This window comes from Oryctolagus cuniculus, chromosome 9, assembly GCF_964237555.1.
Source record: "Oryctolagus cuniculus chromosome 9, mOryCun1.1, whole genome shotgun sequence".
NCBI classification, from domain to species: domain Eukaryota; kingdom Metazoa; phylum Chordata; class Mammalia; order Lagomorpha; family Leporidae; genus Oryctolagus; species Oryctolagus cuniculus.
The window spans coordinates 56,651,631-56,678,300 of record NC_091440.1 but is presented as its reverse complement, the minus strand read 5'-3'; the positions used below and the strand labels follow the sequence as shown (position 1 = coordinate 56,678,300).

The 26,670-nt window shown below is 35.8% G+C and overlaps 1 pseudogene; it reads right to left on the bottom strand.

The window, feature by feature from the left end:
- Positions 1-18,869, bottom strand: part of LOC127491966 (putative elongation factor 1-alpha-like 3) — a 74,272-nt pseudogene extending 55,403 nt beyond the window's left edge.
- Positions 18,870-26,670: the final 7,801 nt, after the last annotated feature.

Here is a 26,670-nt window from a genome sequence, read left to right as displayed (position 1 = left end):
TCTGGCATTGTCAATTACAGACCTGCACTAGCACGTGTTTCACCTAGAGCTGTTAACCCTCAGGTTGGCTGGAGCTGTCAGTTACCAGCCCATACGTGGCAGGTTGGGAAGCACCCGTGAGACTTCAGTTTCTCTCCTTACTACCCACTTTTCCACAACAGCAGTGCTCTGTCATTTGCTCTCAAATATAAATAAAAATTCAAAATAAAAAGGAACACAACCCAGCTTACCTTTTATCATGTAGCCCAGGAACAATCATGAAAATTTTTTCCATGTTGCTAAGGAGAGGTTTAATCACAGATTATTGGTGTTTTGTATTCATGTCATCAGACAAGTAAGTATTTGATAGCATTACTAACATATGGACTATTTAAGGAATGTTGCCACTCACTGTGCTGACTTCTTTTGCACCTTAATCCAAACAGGATGATGTGAATTATGAACATGAACACAAATTGTCATGCCTGGCACCAAGAAGATGTGGGAAGTGAAGAAATTTGCCAATAGACAAATTACAATCCTGTTCTCTCTATACAATTATCACAAATAGTTTGTTATATGAAGGGATAGAAGCTTTGCAGTCCAAATACAATTTTAAAAATGAATGTCTTATCAAGTTTGTTAAATAGCAGAAATTTTCATTTTAGTGCTTGTAGTCTTTCAGGTTTTTTTGTATTTGTAATTTCTTGTGCTATCTCTTCTCATTCTGAAATAAAGCACTTTTGTACAAATACATAAATGAATGAAATCCAGACACTCCACAATATACATCTCCCACCGTGGCTACTATAACCAACTAGGCACCGCCAGTACCTGCAGCCACTGTTCAGATTTTTCTCATCACACTTGCTTTATTACTATTCGTGCTCTCAAAATAGTAGTCTGCAAAAATGCATGCTAAAAAACCAGTGGAACTACAAGTCCACTCACTTCCCCTACCTGCTGTATATTCTTCACCTTGCATTTTTCTGCTTCAAATATCAATACTGACATTCCTGGTTTCATCAAGTGACTGAAATTTTTTAAAAGAGATTTATTTATTTGAAAAGGCAAAGTTACAGAAGGAGAGAGAGAGAGCTTCCATCCACTGATTCATTCCCCAAATGGCAGCAGTGGGCTGAGCTGGGCTGATCGGAAACCAGAAGCCAGGAGCTTCTTCCTGTTCTCCAATGTGGGTGTAAGTCCTTGGGCCAACTTCTGCTACTTTCGCAAGCACATTAGTAGGGAGCTAAAATAGAAGTGGAGCAGCCAGGATTTGAATAGGTGCCCTTATGGGTTGCTGGCACCACAAGTGGTGGCTTTAACTGCTATGCCGCAGTGCCATCTCCAGAAGGTTTCTCTCTCTAAAACGCTTGCCACCCTTATACTACTACCACAAAGTCCACTTGGATTGGGAAGGTCATCTCCAAATTCCCACCTGGATAGGAAAGCAACAAATGTAGAGGCTTGTGAAATGAACCTTTTTGCCTTGTGGGGTCTCTTCTGATATCTCCGGTCTTCATCACCCTCCTCCATACAAAGTTCCCCATTTGGATTTCGCCACACACACACACACACACACACCTCCATGTGTGTTACATATGAATGTCATCCTATGGTCACCACAGCTCAGTTCAGCACTTAGTATTTCCCCCAAATCAGTTGACATTTTATTCTCCTTTCTGTTGTTTGCACATATTCTTACTTTTCTGTAAACAGATATTGTTGAGATCTAGTTTTAAATATTTATTTTGCCACGTATTTCAAGGTGGTTAAATTTTAATTTTGTGGCCAGTTATAAAAACGTGATGGGTCCGTTAATCTTCTAATGTGGGGTCACATGCCTATTCATGGTAAAGTTTCCTAAACTCACTAACGTTCCAGGGGAGAGGATAGATTTGAAAATCAAGGAGAAATGATATGATGTCCCTTTTTCTTAGATTGTTGGAGAGTGACTATCTTTCCTACAGTAAGTCTCTATAGTATCTATAGGTGTTCTTTCATTGTTCACTTACAGGTTGAGTATAGATATAGAGATGTAAGATTGTACATCTGCTAAATATAATAACTAGATGATGATCCACACACCTCACGTCTGATCCACAGCTCCAGGCTGTGGTGTCTGTAGTGCTTGCTGAGCCTAAACATTGCATCCTAGGCTTCTCAAGTCATGTTTCAGAAAGAAAATCTTTTGGAATTATAATTACTCCATCTTAGTCCCCCTTGCTCTTCCTATTTCTAGGAAATGTCTGCAACATTTGCTAGCTGTTTTACTAAATATGGGAAAAAAATAAGCACATCCCATATAGATGTCACTTTGAGTCCTGGGTTCTCCACTTGTGATCCACCTCCCTGCTGATGTGCCTGGAAAGGTAACAGAAGATGGTCCAAGTATGTTGGTCCCAGTACCCACATGGGAGACCCTGCTGAAGCTCCAGATTCCTGACTTTGGTCTGGACCAGCCCTTGCCATTGTGGCTATTTGAGAAATCTTGGGAGTGAATCAATGATAGATCTGTCTCTCTCGCTCGCTGTCGCTCTCGCTCTCTCTCTACCTCGCCTCTGCTTCACTGTAATGCTGACTTTAATATAACAAATAAATCTTTAAAAAAATCACTTGATATACCAAATATGTAAAGAATCTACATGTAGTGAGCTTTTCAGTACAAGGAATATTCATCTCTAATAAACAAATTCAGCTGCATACTGAGGCAACTGTGAATTTGGTTGATATTCTTCCAGCTAGTTGAGTGTGTCTACGAATTTACAAATCTTACATGTTATATCAATGTGGATACATAAGAAGTGTATAAAGATTAATTCCCACCAAATTTATCAGCCAGGAGCATTTAATTTTGATGCCTTTTCTTCTCACATTTCAGAACTGATCATGCTTGTCACACTCTAGACATTTTTAGTTTCTGGTTTTTCATTATTATATTGCTACTACAGGATTACAGTAACTGTTTTAACCAACCACAGTACTATATAGCTTATACAGTGTACTAAAAGATTCAAACAACTAACACTGGGATAAAACATCCAGTGTGCCCATAATCACGGAAATACTGTGTTTGTAGAATGAACTAGGAAATGATAAGGCCATCTTGTGTAGATTACAGTATGAGATGTTTGTGATTGAAATATTCAAATATATACTAATTTAGCAATCTGTTTTTAACCAGGACTTCAAAAGCTGAAAGAGGACTCAGAGTATTTTTTATTAAAAAGAATAATTTGTTTTTTTTTAATAATAATAACCAGAGTATGCTATAAAATAATAATAAAATTACAGTTTAAAAATTACCCTACATTAAACATAATATCTAATAATTTTGTTCAATTTCTTCAAAAGTTATAGCAGTAAAAATAAAGTATACAGGGTACAAACTAATGGAAGAATATACCATGTTTGTAGATGAGAAGTTTCAAAATTTTAAATATATAATATCCAAATGAATCTATACATCCATTATGATCTTAAAGTCCTAGCAATTTATTTGAGACTCCACAATTTTTAAGACTCCACAATTTTTAATTAAGTTAAAACTTAAATATGATGAAATTACATTCTCTCCAGAATGGTTGAAATAAAATGATTGACCATTCCTGGTTTTGGTGAGATGTGTAACTCAGGTAGTTGAAAGCTGGTGAGAGTGTAAATTTGTATATAATCTTTGAAAATATTTAGCAATTATCTATTTAAGCTTAGCTCAACATTTTTCTACTGGTTAATGTTTTCTTACCAAATCCTTGTGTACAATTCAATTTCATTTTAATGTTCCATATGGAAAACTTGTTCTGCCTACAAAAATGAATAAAACAATGTCTGTATCACTCATTTTAACCCTGGAGCTAAGAATATGCCATATCTAAAGGAAGCATGTACACATATCCTCTGCTACCAATGAAATTTCAATATATCAACTATATATTATCAAAATCACGTATAATATATGTATAGTACAGGGATTATGAGCATGTTGTATACATATATAATCTCTACTTAGAAATGTGATATGTTCAGTGATCCATAATTTACCAGGATAACTCTTTGAAGAGTGACTAACACTTAGGAAGTGACATAGAAAAAAAGCATAGAAACTTTTCCTAAAATCTGCCAAATCCCAGCACAATTCAACAGTGAAAGATATTTCATTCTCATCTTCAATCTCATGAGCTACTCCACAAAACATCTGCAATTGTATTTCTGTTGTTAATTACCTTCAGTCATAGCCTGTTAGTACCACTTGTATTACACTTTACTGGCATAGTCACACCTTGTCTTGTTGTAAGAAGTATTGGAATTCCTTTCCCAGAATAATTGGCCTTTTTTTCTAATATTTAGTTTAGCATATTGAGCTTCCAATAGGTTATTTTCATTAGAAACTGACTTATAATTGTGAGATTGCATACAATTCAGGATACTTGATTTTTAGGGTTCTACATTTAGTCATCTTAATTAGTAGTTAATTGTAATGAGATGATAAGAAAATATTGGGTAAACAGAAACTGATTTATTTTTGCTTCCATGTACAGATATTTAATGCATGCTAATGCAAAAATATATTTGAGAATGTGGAAAAATATCAACTTTATAAACACTCTTGTAACTAAACTGCTGAAATATAAACAAAAGCTCCAGGCTTCAGCGCTCACTCTAGTCCCAAGCCACCATGAGTTCTTGGAGGAATGAATGAGCAGATGTGAGCTCTCTCTTAAATAAAATGCATATTTAACTCATATAATTTGGGAGACTTTAAACCTGAAATATCCTCCCTGTATTTTAGAATGCCCTGACAGTCAGCAATACTTATGTAAACTTATGTACTAATATAAACTTCACTAATATAAACAACTGAGCAAATTCTTAGGAAACACAGTCAAATACCTGTAGTGACAAATAATGTGTATGATCTATGTAAGCCTCTGGTAAAACATAATAATATTAAATCTAGATAGAATGTCCTAGAGTAGATAATAAGTCAGTATTAATCTTTCAATAAAGAGCAAGTTGATATGAAAGTCATTCCCATGGCAAGTATGTATGTCTAATACTTGTTAAAAATGTAGTTAAAAATAATAAACCTGCTCATGTATCATCAGAGTAATAGAATCAGTGGATTAGAATATGAATTTTTACCAAGAAAATTATTTTAGATATAAATAAACTTCAGGTGTGAAAGATGAATGACTATAGCTGAAACATAAAGAATAATAATAAAGCATTTCTTGTTTTTTTTCTTTTTAAAAATTATTATTTAAGTTATACAAGTTTCATTTGTTTCATATATACCACTTTAGGAACACAGTGACGTTTCCCTCCCTCCCGCCCGTGCTCCAACTGTTCCTCCTCTTCCCTCTGCCATTCCCACTCTTAATTTTTACAGAGATTTACTTTCCATTTACTTCATGATTGTAAGGTTAACCCTATGCTAAGTAAAAGAGTTCAACAAATAGTATGAAGAAAAAAAAAACACTGTTCCTCATCAAAAGACAAAAATTGTAAACAATCATTGAATCTCAAAACATCCGTTTCACTCCAATATATTACATTTTAGGTACTCTATTAATTATCCCAGATCAGGGAAAACATACGATATCTGTCTTTTGGGTACTGGCTTATTTCACTAAATATAATGGTTTCCAGTTGCATCCATTTTGTTGCAAAAGACATGATTTCATTTTTTTTCAGCCCATAGTGTATATATACAATAATTTCTTCATCCAGTTTCAGTTGATGGACATCTGAGTTAGTTGATGGACATCTGAGTTGATTCCATATTTTATCTATTGTGAATTGTGCTACAATGAACATGAGGGTACAGATTACTCATTTATATGCTGATTCCTTTTGGTTCAAGCAAATTCACCGGATTGAATAAACAAATGAAAATCACTTGTGCCCAATAAGCTTTGGGAATAGTTAGAAATGACGTGTTTGTTGGTGGGAATGTAAACTGGTCCAGCCACTGTGGGAGACAGTATAGATACATCAATAAACCATATTTTGTATGTGAAAAAATCACAAAACAACTTACATGATATTTATGACTCAGGACATAACACTCTTGGAGACTCCTTACTTCAGGTGCTGGAGTATCCATCGTTGTTTTGAGAGTCAGGATTCCTGGTCTTCCAATTCTGAAGACTATGCCTAAATTGAAAGTGTAAGTACTTTCTCTATTCTTATGTCATAAGGGTCAAAGGCAGGACATTTTTTCCTTTGAATGGCATCAGAAAATTTGGATAGGAATTGGAGATACATCATTAGCAAATTTATCCCAAAGGGTCTATAATATTTTGAGATTTTGTTTAATTTCCCTTAAATTTTCTAGTTGTTTTAAAAGGCAATTTGTAAATTTTCCTTCTTCACTACTACTATAAATACCATTTAATGTCAAGCATATATATTAAAGTGGTTATTGTGCTTTTGTGATGTGGAGAAGATAAAAAACTTCTTTATTTTTAATTTAGAAAAAAAATGCTTTGAGCAGGGAGCAGGCTTTTGGCCAAGCAGCTGACTCTAGGATGCTGGTGTCCCAAGCTAGAATACCTGGTTTTGATTTCTAACTGTCTGCTGATTTTAGCTTTCTGCTAATGCTACTCTGGGAGGCAGCACTGAGGACTTATATGTATAAATATATATATATATATATATAAAAGACTAATTCATAGAATTTACTTTTCAATGTCACATACTCTTCTCATTTAACAGAATGTGAGAATCTCATTCTTGCTTCAGGAGACATAATCATCTTTAAGAACATTGGCTTAGGACATCTAGGCAAGATGATAATTTATAGGCTAAATGCATTAAAAAAGATTAAAATCTCCTTAAGTATAACAAAACTAAGGAGAAAAAACATTCCTGAGATGTGGCCTAAAAGATCAATATAACTGAATGTTCAATATAGATATTTAACAGAGACTTAAGGTGACAAGAGTAGTAGTCTACAAGGAAAGGAACCTCTGGAAGTAACATCTGAAATTTCAGAGGCCTTTGGAACTGATGTCCTTTTTCAAAAGATCATGACAGCCATGCACAAGAAACAAGAAAGAAAAGACATGGTTTGTGTCTTTCTTTCTTATTAATTATTATTTTAAATTTTGAATTGACATGTACTACTTGTACATTTAAATGGGATGTAATGTAATAATTCTACACATATATAGAGCACAACTAGGCAACTGGTCTTCCCATATATTTATTTTTGCGTTCCACACCTACCAGTTTCCTACTTACACTTCTCTGTACAGATTATCATACATTATCATGAACCACAGAGCTGTGAAACACTAGAACCCAGTGCCTTAACCCAACATGGCACAGCATCATATTGATGGACCTGATCAGTTCCTGCCTCTATGTGATTTTATTGTGATTCATTTATAACATTGAAAGAGATAAATACTAACAGATTTACATAAATTTTATCTGAGAAAGGGAAATTATGATCAGTTTCCACTGTCTTATGAAGCCAGTGTTAATTTTCTTTTAATTTTTATTTATTGAGAAGGAGAGAGAAGGAGAAATACTGATAAAGAGAGGGCTCCTACCTGCCAATTCCATCCATAATTGAAAACAAAGGCCAGAATCAGGCCTGGAGCCAAAGTTGAGAGCCCTGGACTATTAAGTTATAAGTAACAGTATTTGTAAAAATCAAAAATCATACATATTCACAATGCCTATCAACAAAGCAATGGAAAAGTAAATGGTTTTATGTTCACTCAAGGGTAGTCACATAACACTGAGCATTATCAATACATGAATACAGCAATAAGATGATGAGAGGTAAACTTGGATGGGCCCAAAGCTTCATTTCCTTTATATTTTTGGATGCTTATCATGCAGCTGTTTCAGTGGAATGCAATGTCACAAGCTTGACTACAAGAAATCTCCCCAGGACCTAAGTACACAGCCTTTGATGTCCACTGTAAATACTTCCTAAGCATTGCTTCTGAGTCGTGGCTACTGAGCTCATTTCTTCTTACCAGGTTGCTGCCTTATCCCATATGAGGCCATGGATTTATGAATATGTACCATAGTGTCTGCGTTGGAGTTGTTCTTGTTTTTGGAAGATTTCCTGCTTCAAGTCCCTTCCAGTCAAGATCTGGACCATGGAATGGAGTAAATGACTGTCTCTGTGCACTCTACTGTGGAACAAGTCAAAGTGTTACTGACCCTCTCCTACACTCCTGCATTTTTAACCCACAGAACCTAGCCCCTGCCTTCCAAAATTTCTTCTATCTACCGTATGTATACACTTCAGTGAGGATTAACTAGCTCTTATAATGGAAGACCATGTGGAGATTGAGAATTTAATACTGCTCTGAGTATTTATAAGTTCAAGTTTGTTAAATTTCTCAATATCCCTTAGCTTAAAAAATTTATATGTTTAGTAAAACAGTACATAGAAGAATCCAGACTCCCTCATATACAGTTTTCCAATGGAGAATTAGCTCAGTGAGCATCTGCACATCTATTTTGGACCATCTCTGAGATGCATATGGAAGTTGAAAGCAAAAGCTATATCATCATATGGGGAAAAAGTTTGTGCTGTTTTTCCTCAATTACTAGCTGTGCCAGCTTATGCTAGGTTTTACTGTTTTTTTGTTTTGTTTTGTTTTGTTTTCTTCTCTTTTTGGCACTCAATTATCTCATTTGTGAATTAACATTACCTGTTTTATAATAATGTTACACAAAAAAAGTATTTACAAAATACAAATTGTTCAAAGTAAGTGGTACAAAAAGACAATTATTTTTCAAGAAGTTCATAAAACTTGAGAGTATTGGTCAAATGTTATGACTATTATAGCTAAGGTACTGAAATATTTATTAAGTAATCCTTACAACAGTTTGAGAACTATTGCGATTTCACAATGTTAATGCTGGATATGACAATCAGGCACAGCAATAGGAATGTGAAAGAAAGCAATAGATTAAAAGTTGTAAGCAATAATTTAAAAGTGAAAAATAGCTGTCACTTTATAGAAATACTGTATTTATAACTTAAATGTGTTAGATATATTCTCTCATAATATAATTTAATATGTATCAATAAGGACATTAATTTGGGTTAAGTGGTTATTATATGACAACCTTTAGTAGATACACTTCACTTACCTGGAATAATTGATGGATATGTTAAAAACAAAGGTAAGGGCTCTATTATTACTACTGTTTCGAAAAATAACACAGTGAAAGTAGCAGACCAACCTGAAGAGTATCCAACCATGAAACTGAAATCAAATGTGCAAATTAGATAATTTATGTGGAATCTAAGTAAAGTTGCAGCATAAAAAAGCTGAAGGTGCTGACAGCAAACAGTCGTTACTGATTGTTTGCAAAGTTGCAGTCTAGTGTCCCATAGAAGAATGGGAGTAAGCATCTTTTGGGTAATCAAAGAAATATATTTCATTATTTCCCAAACCAATTGCTATACAATATTCTTTTTGCTAATAAATTTATGTGCTTACTTTAGGACTTATTATACATAAAATTTTATTACTGTCAGTTAATATCATATCTAGAGAGTCTAAACCCAGACTCTTAAAATTTTATTTATGAATTATTATAATAACCAAAGTATAGCAGCATAATTATAGTAGAAAATAATCTTCAAACAACAATGATCTAACATAAGTGAAAACTCCATCATTCAAGCTTATAAATTGGCCAGAGTATCTTATTTACTTTTTAATGACACTTTATGATATTTTATATGTCCATGCATTGGATGTTTAACTACCAAGAAGTTTTCCCTAGTAAGTCTAGCCATAATTATTGTTTGAAATCTACATGCTACATTATCAGTAAATTCTGTTATAGATTATATATTTTAATATATAAACAAACTGTTTCCTGTAGATTTAATCTCTTTAAGTTAGTTTCTCTCAAAAATTTCAAAAATAGAAATATAGTGCAAAGTTAATTATAATAAAAATAAATGAAATGAAATAAATAATAAAACTAAATAAAATAAAATAAATAATAAAATAAAGGAAATAAGCAAAAATAAAGAAATCAAAGAAAGACAAATGTAGAATGGGGTTCTTATTTCTCAAACTTTGTCAATCCTCTAAAGTCTTAAAATTTTTACTCTTCATGGCATGACACAAATGCCTGTAAGTTTATGCAAAGGTTTATGTTCATTAGTTATTTTAAATGAATAATTTTCTGTAGTTATTTCGAGATTGATTAGGAGAATTTATTAGTCAATTAAAATATGAATCTAGGACAACTTTTGCTGTATGATGATTTTAATCTTTAGAGAAGGTTGCCTTTAGTAATTAACAAGTAAGAATTAGGGGCCAGCGCTATGGCACAGCACGGTAAAGCCCTGGCCTGAAGTGCCAGCATCACATATGGGTGCTGGTTCTAGTCTTGGCTGCTCCTCTTCCAAACCAGCTCTCTGCTATGGCCTAGAAAAGCAGTAGAAGATTGCCCAAGTGCTTGGGCCTCTGCTCCTGGCTCCTGGCTTCGGATCAGCTCAGCTCCGGCTGTTGTGGCTATCTGAGGAGTGAACCAGCGGATGGAAGATATCTCTCTGTGTGTCTCTACCTCACTCTGTAACTCTTATCTTTCAAATAAATAAAATAAATCTTAAAAAAAAAAAAAAAAAACAGGTAAGCCAAGGCTCACTGGGCTAATCCTGTGCCAGCGGCACCAGCACCCCAGGTTCTAGTCCCGGTTGGGGCGCTGGTTCTGTTCCAGTTGCTCCTCTTCCAGTCCAGCTCTCTGCTGTGGCCCGGGAAGGCAGTGGAGGATGGCCCAAGTGATTGGGCCCTGTACCCGCATGGGAGACCAGGAGGAAGACCTGGCTCCTGGCTTTAGATCCGCGCAGCACCAGCGGTAGCGGCCATTTGGGGGATGAACCTACGGAAGGAAGAGGACCTTTCTCTCTGTCTCTCTCTCTCACTGTCTAACTCTGCCTGTCCAAAAAAAAAAAAAAAAAAAAAAAAAGGTAAGAACTGTGTCTGGAACTGAACTTTCAGCATGGAATGTAGAGAAACTCAAACTGAAGTTGATAAAATCCTCCAGACAATGGACAGCCATAAAAGCAAAGGAAATAAGTGATTTATTTGTATATGATGCCATGAAATATTGCGTAGGATGGGGTTTAATTGTGAATATACCTCATGCCCTATATTTACAGGCCTAAATTCTAGCATAGCAACTTAAATATATATATATATATATAAAAAATAATTGTAATATAATGCATCTTCAATTCAAAACATATTTTTGAATCTTAATTTTGTAGAAAGATCTATACTCTATATAAAATAAGTAATAAAAAGAATAAAATTTTGTTATTATAAAACGTAAACATTAAAAATAGGTTTCTACTTGTTACTGTTTTCTTCTAATTTTTTAGAAATATCTTTTTCTTTCAGTTTGAAAAACCCCTTTATCATTTTTATTGAAACAGGTCTGATGTGGATAAATTTTTTCAACTTTGGGTTACCTGGTATATAGCTTTATTTCTTTTACACGTCTGAAGTTAGTTTTTCTGGTTGCCATATTCTTGGAGGCTTTTTTAAATTCCATATTATAAAAATGTCATCCCACTCTTTTCTGGTCTGTACAGTTTCTATTTAGAAGTCTTCAGTCAGGGAAATTGGAAAATACTTATGAGTTATTTGTTATTTTTGTCTTGCAGCTCTGAGAATCCTCTCTTTAGCTTTAAACTTGGATGCATTGATTATATGATTTTGGATTTCTTTGTTAATGTGTAAGTGATGGGCAACCTTTTATGTTCTTGTAATTAGATTGGATAATTTTATCTTCAGGTTTTGGAAGTTTTCTGTTATACATTTGAATAAATTTCTACCTACTTGCCATTTTAGAGTTCTTCTTGAATCAAATATATTGGATTCTTGCTCTTTTTATGCTGTATAAATATTTCAGTAAGCATTTTTCATTCTATCTGATGCCTTTGTCTGCTTTGCCTGTATTTTCAAGGAGTCTATTTTAGATCTAATTTTCTCTCCTGTTGGATCTATTCTGATACTGATCCTTTCTACTGTGTTTTGTTTTCTTTTTTTAAAATTTTATTTAAGGTAAACACATTTCATATATTTCATATATGCAGATTTAGGAAGATAGTTATTCTTCCCAATCTACCCTCCCTCTGGCCCTAGCTCCCACACTTCTTGTGACTCCCTTTCCTATTCCCATTCTAATTTCATTACAAATACCTAGTTTCATTTTACTTCATTTTATAAGGTTAACCCTACACTAGGTAAAGAGTTCAACAAGTAGTATGGATTAAAAAAACACTGTTCCTCAACAGTAGAGGCAAGGGCTATAAAAAATAATCCAATCTCAAAAATGTAAATTTCACTCTGCTGTGTTACAATTTAGGTACTCTGTTACCCCACATCAGGGAAAACATATGGTATCTGTCTTTTTTGGGGGTTGAGATGGGCATATTTCACTAAGTATAATGGCTTCCAGTAGCATCCATTTTGTTGCACAAAATAAAATTTCATGTTTGTTTTAACCTCTGAGTAGTATTCCATAGTGTGTATACATGCCATAATCTCTTTATCCGATTATCAGTCAATGGGCATTTGAATTGATTCCATATCTTAGCTATTGTGAATTGACCTATAGTGAACATGGGGGTACAGATAACTCTATCATATGTTGATTTCATTATGTTTGGGTAATTTCCTAGGAGTGGGATTGGTGGGTCATATTGTAGATCTATTTTCAGAGTTCTGAGGTATCTCCATACTGTCTTCCACAGTGGCTGTACCAGTTTACATTTCCACCAAGATGGGATTAGGGATTAGGGTACTTTTTAACCACCACCTTGTCAGCATTGATTTTTTTGTTGATTTCTATATGAGAACAATGCTAACTAGGGTGAGGTGAAACCTCATTGTGGTTTTAATGTGCTTTTCCCAGATGCCTAGTGATCCTGAGCAATTTTTCATGTGTTTATTGGCCATTTAGATTTCCTCTTTTGAAAAATGCCTGCTCCAGTACTTTGCCCATTCTTGAACTGGATTGCTTGTTTTGTTGTTGTTGAGTGTCCTGAGCTCTTTATAGATTCAGGATATTAATTCATTTTTAATTTCATAGTTTGCAAATATTTTCTCTCATCTCTCAGCTGCCACTTCACTGTGCTGAGTGCTTCCTTTGCAGTGCAGATGATTTCAGTTTGAAGTAACACATTTGTCAATTTTAGCTTTGATTATCCATGCTTCTGGGGTCTTTTCTAAGACATCTTTGCCTATGTCAATGTCTTGTAGATTTTCCTCAATGTTCTTTGGTAATTTGATGCAATATGGTCATAGATTTAGGTCTTTGATTCCTTTTGAGTGCATTTCTGTGTAAGGTGTACAATAGGAGCCCGTTTTCATACATCTGCATCCAAAGACCCAGTTTTCCCAGAAGTATTTTTTGAAGAAGAGACTGTCCTCTCTCCAAGGATTGATTTTAGCTCCTTTTAAAAGATACATTGGTTGTAGATGTGTGGAATGATTTCTGGAGTTTCTTTTTTTTCTTGAAAGACAGAGTTACAGAGAGAGGTAAAGACAGAGAGAGAGGTCTTCCATCCACTGGTTCACTCCCCAGATGGCTGCAACGGCTGGAGCTGTGCCAATCTGAAGTCAGGAGGCAGGAGCTTCTTTCCGGGTCTCCCATGTGGGTGCAGGGGCCCAAGCACTTGGGCCATCTTCTACTGCTATCCTATGCCATAGCAGAGGGCTGGATTGGAAGAAGAGCAGCTGGGATTAGAACTGGTGCCCACATGGGATGCCAGCACGTTAGGCCAGAGCTTTAACCTGCTGCGCCACAGTGCCAGCCTCCTTCTGGAGTTTCTATTCTATCCCATTGCTCAACACATCTTTTATTATTTTTTTGAGTACCATGATGGTTTGATTATAAATGCCCTATTGAATGTGTTGAAATCTGGCATTGTGATGTTTTTGTTGTATAAAATTTTCTTTTCTGACCACAATGTAATGAAGTAGGAAATTAACAACTCGAGAATCTCAAGAACATATACAAACACATGGAGACTGAGCAACATACACCTGAATGAACAGTGGGTAATAGAAGAAAGCAAAAGAGAAATAAAAAAAATTTTCTGAAAATGAATGAAGACAGCAATATCACTTAAAAAACTTATGAAATCAGCAAAAGCAGTATTAAGAAGAAAGCTTATACCAGTTGGTGCCTACTTCAAACTATTGGAATGGCAGCAAATAAATAAGCTATCACTGCATCTCAAGAACCTATAAAAGCAACAGCGAACCAAACCCAAAGTTCGTACATGTAAAGAAATAATTATAATTAGAGAAGAAATGAATGAAATTGAAACAAAAATTACAAAAGATTAGTAAAATGAAGAGCTTTTAAAAATACACAAAATTGATATGCCATTGTCCTACCTAACCAAAACAACAACAGCAACAACAACAAAGAGAGAGAAGACCCAAATCAATAGATATGCAGAGAGAATTCCAAGATGGTTGAATAGGAAGGGAGCTTACAGGTCTAGGCTGGGGGAAGATACTTAAAAAAAGTGAAGAGTGTGCAGTCTCAGGAAAGAGTTATGGAGAGAACTGCAGACACAACTTCATGCAAATTAAAGGGACATTTTGGATCAACATGGAGGTTGTGGATGCACACAACTCAGGATCCCAGAATTTGAGAGCTTCAGTACCAGTTTTCAAGAGTCAGGTGAGACCAAATTGCATCAACCAAAGGCATTGCTGATAAAGTTATGGGAAAAGCCTGGTTTAAGTAGAGCTTGGAAACTTTTGGGGGACAGTGTACCTGCCAAACTATTGGGAAAAAAAGTGGGCAAGTTTCTCTCTCCCTGACCACCCAGCGCTGGCATCCTATAAAATCACTGAGAGAGGGTGTGATTCATTATGGACGTACATAACAGCTGTGACAGCTTGTGTTTGCACGCAAAGCAACCAGCCAAGAAGAGACACCTGAGTCTGTCTGGGAGCATTGACAGAGGCCTGAATGCTCATGACTGTGAGAATCTTGTGTGCTGGGACTGTGAAAATACTGTGTTCTCTAATAAGTTGATAGATGTAGTTATTTTATACATTTTGAATGGATTTTTGTGTGAGGTGTAAGATAGGGGTCTTTGCTTCATACAATCTGCATGTGGAGATTTAGTTTTCCCGGAACCATTTGTTGAAAAGATTGTCCTTGCTATTCATGGCGTCCTCTGCTTCTATATGAATTTCCACATCATTTTCTCTATATCTGAGAGGAATGTGCTTGGCATTTTGGTTGGTATTGCATTGAATCTGTAAATTGTTTTTGATGGAATGAGCATTTTGATGATATTAACTCTTCCACATCATGGACATGGAAGACATTTCCATTTTCTTAAATATTTTGCAATTCTCATCAAAGGAGTCTTTGGCATCCTTGGTTAAATTTGTTCCAAGGTATTTGATTTTTTTGTAGCTATTATGAATAGGAATGATCTTAGAAGTTTTTTTCTTAGCAGTGACATTATCTGAGAATACAAAAGCTAATTGACTTTTGTGTGTTGATTCTATATCCTGACAATTTATTAAAATCTTTTATGAGTTCCAATAGTCTTTTAGTGGAATCTTTTGATTCCCCTATAAATATAATCATGTCATTTGCAAATAGGAATATGTTGCCTTCCACATTCCCAATTTGTATCCCTTTGATTTCTTTCTCTTGCCTAATGGCTCTGGCTAAAACTTCCAGTAATGTAGTGAGCAGCAATGGAGAGAGTGGGCATTCTTGTCTGGCTCTGGATCTTAGTGGGAATGCTTTCAACATTTCCCATTCAAAAGGATGCTGGCCGTGCATTTGTAATAAATTGCCTTGATTGTGTTGAACAATATTCCTTCTATACCCAATTTGCCTAAAGTTTTCATTGTTAAAGGGTGTTGTATTTTGTCAAAAGCTTTCTCTGCATATATTGAGATAATCATATGGCTTTTGTCCATCAGTTTGTTAATTTTATATACCACATTGATCTGTTTGTGAATGTTGAACCATCCCTGCATGCCAGGGATTAATTTCACTTGGTTCTGGTAATTGAGCTTTCTGATGTGTTGTTGGATTCAATTGGCTAGTATTTTGTGAGAATTTTTGCATCTATAGTCATCAAGGAAATTGGTCTGTAGTTCTCTTTCTCTGTTGTATCTTTTCTAGCTTTAGTAATTAAGGTGCTGCTGGCTTCATAGAAGGTGTTTAGGAGGATTCCCTCTCTTCCAATGATTTTGAATATCTTAACAAGAATTGGAATTAATTCTTTAAATATCTGGTAGAATTCAGAAGCGAAGCCATCTAATACTGGACTTTTTTGATTGGGAATGTCTTCATACCTGATTCAGTTTTCCTCTTGGTTGTTCATCTGTTTAGGCTTTCTATTTCTTCATGGTTCAATTGAGGTAGATTGTATACATCTAGAAATCTATCCTTTTCTTCTATATTTCTGATTTGTTGGTATATAGCTGTTTGTAGTAATTTCTGATGATTCATTTTATTTCTGGGTATCTGTTGTTACCTTTCCTTTTTCATCTCTAATGTTGTTGATTTGGGCCCTCCTCATCTTTTATTCTTTTTTTAGTTAGTTGTATCAATGGTGTGTCAATTTAGTTTATTTTTTCAAAAAGCAAGCTCTTTGTTTTTGCTGCTCTTTTTTTGTTCTATTAAATTTTACTTACTTATTCTCTAATTTTAATTATTTCTTTTCTCTTACTAATATTGAGTTTGATTTGCTGTTGTTTGTCTATGTACTTAAGATGTATTTGATAGCTCATTTATTTTGTATCTTTCAAATTTATTTTTTATTAAATTTAATTAATTTATTTGAAAGGCAGAGTTACAGAGAGGGAGAGGCAGAGTGAGAGAGGTTTTCCATCTGCTAGCTCACTCCACAGATGGCTGCAATGGCCAGAGCTGTGCCAATCCGAAGCCAGGAGCCAGGAGCTACTTCCTGGTCTCCTACACGGATACAGGGGCCCAAGGACGCAGGCCATCATCTACCACTTTCCCAGGACATAACAGAGAGCAGGATCAGAAGTGGAGCAGCCAGAACTCGAATCGGCACCAATATGGGATGCCAGCACTACATGTGCTGGATTTACCCACTACACTAAAGTGCTAGCCCCTACAATTTCTTGATGTAGGCACCAATTTCTATAAACTTTCCTCTTAACACTGCTTTTGCTGTATTCTATTCTCATGAGACTTGGACTATATCTCATCATTCTCTCCTAGCCTATAGGGTTTCTAATGAGAAATCAGTTGTGAACAAATTTGGAAATCATCCGAAATTAATCTTGCCATTCACTTGCGCACATTTTAGAAACTTTTCTTTATATTTTATTGTGGAGAGTTTGACTACAACGTGTTGTGAAGATCTTTTCTAATCATGTCTATTATGAGGTCTCTGAGCTTCCTGTACTTGAACCTCTTTTTTCCTTCTCTGAATTAGGGAAATTGTCTCTAATTATTTCACTGTAAACACCTTCTAACTAATTCTCTCTTTCCATGCCTTCAGGAACTTCTAAGACCTGTATGTTGGGTTGTTTGGTAGTATCCCATAAATCTGCAAAAACATTTTAAATTTTCGAATTTTTTTCTTTCTTTTTTTTTGGGGGGGGGGGCTGACTACAAAATATCCAGAGATCTGTCTTCTATCTTCAATATTCTTTCTTCTGCCTCAACAAGTCTGTTGTTAAGGCTTCTCACTGCATTTTTATTTGATTTATTGAATTCTTCATTTCCAATATATTGTTTTGATTTCTATTTAAAAATCTCAATTTCATGGGAAACATTTTAATTCATGTCATGTATGGATTTCTTTAATTCATGGATTTGCTTTCGATTACTTCTAACTAATCCAACCATCAGTTTTTTGAATTCCATTTCTAGCATTTCTTCAATCTCATCATCTTCACAATCCAGTATTAAAGTGCTGTTGTGTTCCTTTAGGAGTGTCAAATTGTCTTCCTTATTCTTGTTTCTTGAATTGCTATGTTTATTTTTAGGCACTTATGGAGATACTTCTTGTTGTTGTTGTTGTTTTCCTATGATAGCTTTTATCTTTGCATTATGTCTCTTTGGCTTAGTGGAGTGTCTTTTCTTTCAGTGGAAGGTATGTGTTGGTACGGCAAGGAAGCTCTGTTCAGTGCTCCAGGGTGAGGGGAGTGTCCAAGGTGACATCCAAGTTGGGTGTGTTAAATCTCCTTTTTTTTTATCAGAGAAGCTTTGATCAGCAACTGTGGGCAAAGTCTCATGCACACCCCTTCACCTCCAGGGATACCAGTACCTGGGAGCTAGCCCCAGTTGGTTAAATATTCATCTGAACTGCCACAAGAACCACACAAAGGATCTGTGTGGGCATGGATCCGAGAGCAATGACCTTCCATAGGAAATCAGGGAGCCCCAGACATGTGGAACTGCCCACAGTGACTGCTAAAAGATCCAGCCACATTCTGTCTCCTCCCATGCAGCCAGTGTTTTCACAGTCATAGTATCCCAGGCTCCCACAGTCATGAGCACTCAGCTCCCTTTCAATTCCACAGCCAAATGCAGGCATCTCCTCTCAACTGAGCACTTGGACACAAACTGGTGCAGCTGTTATTTATATACAAAATATCACCTGCCTTCTCTTCAGTAGTTACAGGATGCTGGTGCTGGGTGGTCAGAGAGAGAGAAATGTACCCACATTTTTTCTCTCTAAGTTGACAGGTACAATGTCCACCAAAAGCTCCAAGCTGGACTCACACCAAGCTCTTCCCACGGCTTTATTGCCAGTGCTTTGGACTGCTGCAGTCTGGTCTCACCTCACTCTCTAAAGCTGGCACAAAGACTCTCAAGTCCTGGGGTCCTGAGTTCTGTGCATCCACAACATCCATGTTGATCCACAGTGTCCCTCTATTTTACATGGAGTTTTGACTGTGGTTTCCTCCCTAATTCTTTCCAGAGACTGCACTCTCTCTACTTTTTTCCTGGAAGTTTTAGCCAGAACCATTACACAAGAAAAAGGAATCAAAGAAATACAAACTGGGAAGGAAGAAGTCAAACTATCTCTATTTGAAGATGACATGATTCTGTATATAGGGAATCCAAAAGACTCCATGAAGGGACAATTGGAACTCATAGAAGAGTTTGGTAAAGAGGAAGAATATAAAATCAACACACAAAAATCAATAGCCTTTGTATTCTAAGACAATTCCACTCCCAAAAAAGAAGTTCTAAGAACATTCCCATTTACAATAGCTACAAAAAATACCAAATACCTTGGAACAAATTTAACCAAGGATGTCAAAGACTTCTATGATGAGAACTACAAAACATTAAAGGAAGAAATAGAAGAAGACACATGAAAACATCCTCAAGATCACTAGCCATCAGGGAAATGCAAATCAAAGCCACAATGAGGTTTTACCACGCCTCGTTAGAATGGTTTTCATATAGAAATCAACAAAAAACAAATGCTGATAAGCATGTAGGTAAAAAGTTACCCTGATCCAGTGTTTGTGGGAACACAAATTGGTACAGCCACTGTGGAAGACAGTATGGAGATACCTCAGAAAACTGAATATAGACCTACCATATGACCCAGCCATCCCACTCCTGGGAATTTACTCAAACAAAAGGAAATCAGCATATGAAAGAGCTAATTGTACTCCTATGTTTATTGCAGCTTAATTCATAATAGTTTAGATATGGAATCAACCCAAATGCCCATCAACTGAAGGCTGGTAAAGGAATTATGGGATATGTACCCCATGGAATACTACACGATGGTTAAAAAAGCTGAAATCCTGTCTTTTTCATCAAAATGGATTAAACTGGAAAACATCATACTTACTGAAGTAAGCCAGTCCTAAAAGGACAAATATCATATGTTTTCCCTGATCTAAAGTAAATAATAGAGCACCTAAAAGGTAATCAATAGAAGTGAAACTGATACTTAGAAATGCAATGACTTTGATAAGCTTTCTTTCTATTGTTGAGGAACAATTTGTTTTTAAACTATTTGTTGAACTCTTAGTATAGAGTTAATCTTATATTAATATAGTTTATTTTAAATAAATCTTAATAAAAATTAATAAGGAGAATAGGAGAGGGAGGAGGAGGAAGGGTGAGAAAGGGTGAGAAAATAAATTTCTATTTATGCAATGCATAAAGTTTGTATACCTTAAATAAAAATGTTTATGAGATAAAATACGTTTGTATATGAGAAACAAAATATATCAACAGTTACACAGAAATAAAAAGAACCATCAGGGATTAAGGCAAAGAAATGTATGCCAACAAATTTGAAAATCTAGAAGAAATGGATTGATTCCCAGACACACATGTTCTACCAAAATTGAGTCATGAAGACATAGAAAACCTAAACAGATCAATAACCAAGAAGAAAATTGAATCAGTCACAAACACCCTCCCAACAAAGTAAACCTAGGACTGGATGGATTTACTGCTGAATCCTACCAGATATTTAAAGAACTAATTACAATTTTTCTCAAGCTATTAAAAACAATTGAAAGGGACAGAATTCTCCCAAACTTCTTCTATAAAGCCATTATCATCTTAATTCCTAAACCAGAAAAGAAACAACAGATAAAGAAACTATAAACAAATATCTCTGATGAACATAGATGCAAAAATCCTTAAGAAAATACTAGCTAATCAAATCCAACAACACAACAAAATATCATTCATCTGGATAAAGTGGGATTTACCCATGGTATGCAAGGATGGTTCAACATTCACAAATCAATAAATGTGATACATCACATAACACGCAGAAAATCAAAAACCATATGATTTTTTTTCAATTGATTCAGATAAAGTATTTAACAAAATACAGCATCCCTTCATGATGGAAACCTTAATCAAATTGTGTATAAAAGGAACACTGCTCAACACCTTCAAGATAATTATGACAAACCCACCTTTAGCATGTTACTGAATTTGGAAGAGCTGGGAACATATTCACTAAGATCGAGAACCAGATCGATGTTCACCCCCATCATTACTACCATTACTATTCACTATATTCCTGGAAGTTTAAGCCTGAACCGTTAGGCAAGAAAAATAAATCAAAGGGATACAAATTAAAAAATGAGGAACTCACACTATCCTTATTTGCAGATTAGATGATCTTAGATATAGAGGAATCAAAAGACTCCTCAGAATGACTAATGGAACTCATAAAAGAGTTTTATAAAGTGTCAGGATATAAAAATAATACACAAAAATCAATAGCCTTTGTATACACAAACTTTATCATGGCTAAGAAAGAACTTGTAAGATCGGATCCATTCACAATAGCTACAAAACTTTAAATACCTCGGAATATATTTAACCAATGAAGTCAAAGATCTCTGATAAAAATTAAGAACGTTTAAGAAATAAATAGAAGAAAACACAAAAAAAGGGAAAGATCTCCCAGGTTCGTGGATTGGAAGATTCAAGATCATCAAAATGTTCATAGTTCTAAAAGTAATTTACAGATTCAATGCAATTGCAATCAAACTACCAAGCACATTCTTCTCAGATCTAGAAAAAAAAAAGATGCTAAAATTTATATGGAAACACAAGAGACCCTGAATAGCTATTACATTTAAATTGTGTGTGTATGTTTTTCTTTTTTTTTAAATTTATTTGACAGGTAGAGTTATGGACAGTGAGAGAGAGAGAGAGAGAGAGAGAGAGAGAGACAGAGAAGGGTCTTCCTTCAATTGGTTTAGCCCCAAATGGCCACTATGGCCGGAACTGCGCCAGTCCAAAGCCAGGAGCCAGGAGCTTCTTCCTGGTCTCCCATGTGGGTTCTGGGGCCCAAGCACTTTGGGCATCCTCCACTGCCTTCCCAGGCCACAACAGAGAGCTGGACTGGAAGAGGAACAGCCGGGACTAGGACTGGTGCCCATATGTGATGCCGGCGCCACAGGCGGAGGATTCACCAAGTGAGCCACAGCACCAGCCCTGTGTGTGTATATTTTTCATGCCATAAGTTTCTGATTTTTTTTCCTTACATTTCTCTTTGAAATGACCCTGCCAGTGTACTGAATCAGTTTACTGTTTTTTAAGCTTATTGAGTTTTCTTATAACAAATGTTTTGAATTCTCCATCTGAACTTTTGCAAATATCACTTGTTATATGTTTTGTTTCTGGCAATTGCTTTTTGTTAGGAAAGGCCGTGTTTCCTTATGTCTTCTTCATACAAGCATATGAACCATTTGTAAGTTAAGAGTTATCTATTTATACCAGACTTCATAATCTGGCTTGTGCCTATCCTTCAAGGAAGGCTAAGATATCTTGGGGGCCAGTGCTGTGGCATAATAGGTTCAGCCTCCACCTTCAGCACTGGTATTCCATATGGTTACTGGTTCATGTCCCAGCTGTTCCTCTTCTGATACAGCTTTCTATTTATTGCCTGAGAAAGCAGTGAAGAATGATGCAAGTGTTTGGGTCCCTAAACCTCGATGGGAAATGAGGACGAAAACCCTGGCTCCCGGCTTCGGATCCCAACCTTGGACATTGTTGCCATTTGGGGAATGAATCAGCTGATGAAAGATTGCTGTGTGTGTGTGTGTGTGTGTGTGTGAGAGAGAGAGAGAGAGAGAGAGAGAGAGAGAGAGAGAGACTCCGTCTCTCTGTCTGTAACTCTGCCTCTCAAATTAATCTTTTAAAAAATAAGTCTTCTTACTTTATCTGACACTACTGAGACACCACCTATTTCAGTTCTAGCTGGTATCTTTAGCACAGATTTTCCATGAATCTAGTCTTGGAATATTGTCTGAACACTTGTATTGCTCCATATTTGTATTTGATGTGTTGCTCAGAATGGATTGTCATAGTGTATTACATTCCTGAAATTCAGTACTTGGCTTTCAGTAATCCCAGGCACCTTGTTCTCAGTCACTGGCATGTAATCAATCACTACGAGATTTTTCACTTTTCTATGCTTCATCAGGGAGCACCAGCCCCAACCTCATATACAGTAAGTAGGCATCCACTTCCCTTTCCTATACCAAATGGACAAATACTCTGTGTTGTGATTTCTGAGGTGGGGAGAAGGAATCATGTCAGCTATCCTGTAGTCAACAACACCACCATGATGCTAGATTATACCTGGACTCCATTGTCTTCCAAAACCAGTGTAGCATGGGTGTAGAACAAAGGCTCATCCTTCTGTGGACTGTCTGCTGATGAAGTGCACTCATGGCCTGAAGTCATGAGCAACCAGCTGCTGGGATAACAGTAGATGAACTCTCCACAGACACTGGCTTGGAGGGTAGAGACCATTTGGGTTTCATCCCCAAGGACCTGCACAGACTCTGGGCAGGTTTCATGGCAAGCCTACACACAGCTAGCAGTGAAACAGTTCCAAACACAACTCCTTCCCACTAGTTCAGAGTTTTTGGCTGATTGGGAACACATTTAGCAGCTCAGTCTGAGAGCACTTTGTTGGGGATAGAGGCTTTGGAGATTTATCTGGTGCTGGATCAAACCATGGCAGGGCTAGGACTGAGCTCCAAGGGAGAGTCCCGTGTCCCATTCCTCTTGTGCTCCCTATTGCGTGGATTCTTTCTCTATTTTCTGTTTAAATTTGGGGAAAGCTAGAAGAGACAGTGCTTTACGTCACCTAGAAAAGAAGGGTACAGAGACCTGGTCTGCAGGTACTGGCTTGGAACCAGGGGCTATGGGCTATGGCTAAAATTGAGTTTTCCCATGATAGGCTTGACAGAGAAACTTAAATCTAAAGTTTGAATTTAATTCCCTCTCCCACATGGGATGCCTCTCTCTAAACTACATTAATTGGGGTTGAGGGCAATAACATAGCCAACTCTTCCCTTTCCATCTTCTTCAATGCATTTTTCTTGTAATTTTTATTAGTAAAACCAGACATTGTTATCTTGTACCTGACTTCCTTAGCTCTTATGAAGGTAGTTTGATGTGGGAATATGTAACCAAATTGGTGTCTCCGTGGAGAGATGATCACATGTCTGTCTTATTCAGATAACATCTTGCTCCAACTATCAATAAATTTAAGCCTTTAATTTTTATTTTGAGTCAAAATCTCCACATCATTAATAGCATTTCATAAACAGAAAGGCAAAATGTGGTTATGTTTGATAGAATGATATATATATGGCAGTTAACCCATTTAAAATTCTTTGTTTTTCTATTTATCCATAAATCTCAACAGGAAACCACAATGCCATTTCAAAAATGATTCTACAGAGTGATAACAGATGAAACTATCAATATTTTAATATTAGAACAAAGAACAATCAATCTATGACAGAAAATCATGATATGAGAGAGAAATTTAAAAATATGATTTATCCGTTTGAAGTATAAATAAAAATTAAAAGTTAACTGTCTCACCTTGTGTACTGCTTTATGATTTAAATTTGACTTGGTTATTTAAGTAACATCAGTTTTTTGGGGAAAAATTAAAGAAATATTTGTCAATTCATGATTTTGCAAGCTTATATGTCACATATTATTGAAATATATATTTTGCATGTGTAATTAACAGAAGAATAAGTACACTTGATATAAATCACTGAACCCTATACTTATTTCCATCTAAATATTTAGTATATTTTATTAATTACTATTTTCCAAAGGTAGCCACGTTCTTGCTAATAGCAACATAAACATAACGGAGTTGTCTGAAATGTACATGAAACCAAAGTGCATAATTATCCAAGATTTCTCCACTACCAGAAAGAAATATAGTTGAGATTATATTGTTTTAGTCCTGACATGTAACCAGCCCAGATACCGTATCGGAATGGGTAGTTCAGAATGCTCTCACTCCTCTGCCATTTTGCATCAAATTTTCAGGGTATCAATGATAACTAGATTTCAAAGTATGTCATCATCATCACAACTATGCAAATCTGTTAAAATAGACAGCAATTTAAAAATAAAAATCGAACTTGAATGGGACACTATGGAGATGATGTAAATTTTTGTAACAAAAAGTTGCATTCGTCTTTCAAAATTGCAGTATAAAATATAAAAGTCTAAATCTAATAAAATAATCTAAAACATAAGACAACATTAACCTACTACATGTCTTTAATTCAGCACAAGCTGAGACATCTCAAAGCATATTATCATAAATAAGACCAGTTAGTGCAAACCTTACCAGAATTATCTTTATTCAAACAGATTTTCTTTCTGGCATTGCTGGATGTCTGCAAATCTCTGTTTTAAACATGTGATTTTATGATTTATCAATGACTTGACCAGACTTCAGCACAGCATGCCAGGTTTAAAGCTATGTCAATTGCTATAAGCTCATTTTACAAATGTAAATCTAGTAAGTCTCTTGATTGTTTATGGATTGAATTTTGTACATTTTATAGTGTCTAATTTTGAGATGAGTTTTGTTAGAGCTTATTTAGATATTTTAAATGATTTTTTCCTATTAAAACATCAAGGATATTCCAAGTCCTACAGAGAAATTTGCCCTGCAGCAGCTTTTATTTTTGATATTCAAAAGCTTAATAATTTTGAGTTAAATGTAGTACCATATTTTAAAATCCATATGTAATGTTTAAAAAGTTGTAGAGAATAGATGTGAGAGCACGGAGTTGTTGTGGTAAAAGAATTAAAAATATTTGTACAGCAAACAAAGTCCCATTCTAAAAAAAAAGAGAAACATATATTTCTCTTTAAATTATCCAAAAAAATCTAAACTTTGAAAATAAGACATAGATGAATGTTTGAAATTGCACTCTTCCATATAAGATTTCAAAATAGACAATAAATATGTGAACATGTACTTACTCTAATAATTATTAACACTGAAACACATACATACACACTCCAGATAATGAAATTCTAAAAACTGTCACTATATCTTGCAGTATTGGTGAAGGTGAGGAGCAACAGAAATTCTAAAATGAATGAAGAAATGAGAATGTATTTGGAATGTGAAGTTTGGGTAGCTCTAAATGAACACCGACATGGTGAAGGGATCAAAATAACTTTGTGATATTTAGTATTCAGGGAATCTCACAATATGTAATATAATTACAAAATTTGTGAGGAAAAGAAATGTATAGTGTTCACTTTTCAATTTTTATTTATTTTAATTTGAAAGAGAGAGGTGTGTGTGATAGATGGGAGAAAGAGAGAGAGAGGCCGGCGCCGAGGCTCAATAGGCTAATCCTCCGCCTTGCCGCACCAGCACACCGGGTTCTAGTCCCGGTCGGGGCACCGGATTCTGTCCAGGTTGCCCCTCTTCCAGGCCAGCTCTCTGCTGTGGCCCGGGAGTGCAGTGGAGGATGGCCCAAGTGCTTGGGCCCTGCACCCCATGGGAGACCAGGAGAAGCACCTGGCTCCTGCCTTCGGATCAGCGTGGTACGCTGGCCGCAGCGCGCCGGCCATAGCGGCCATTGGAGGGTGAACCAATGGTAAAGGAAGACCTTTCTCTCTCTCTCTCTCTCACTGTCCACTCTGCCTGTAAAAAAAAAAAAAAAAAAAAAAAAAAAAAAGAGAGAGAGAGAGATTTCTACTGATTCACTCCCATATTACAGTGCATGGGCTTGAGTTCTGCCTGTACTTCTGATTATTGGCAGCTTCTTCTTAATGTATACCCTGAGAAGTAGTAGGTGACGCCTCAAGTACTTGGGTCGTTGGTCATCCTTATGGTAGACCTGGCTAATGTCATGATTCCTG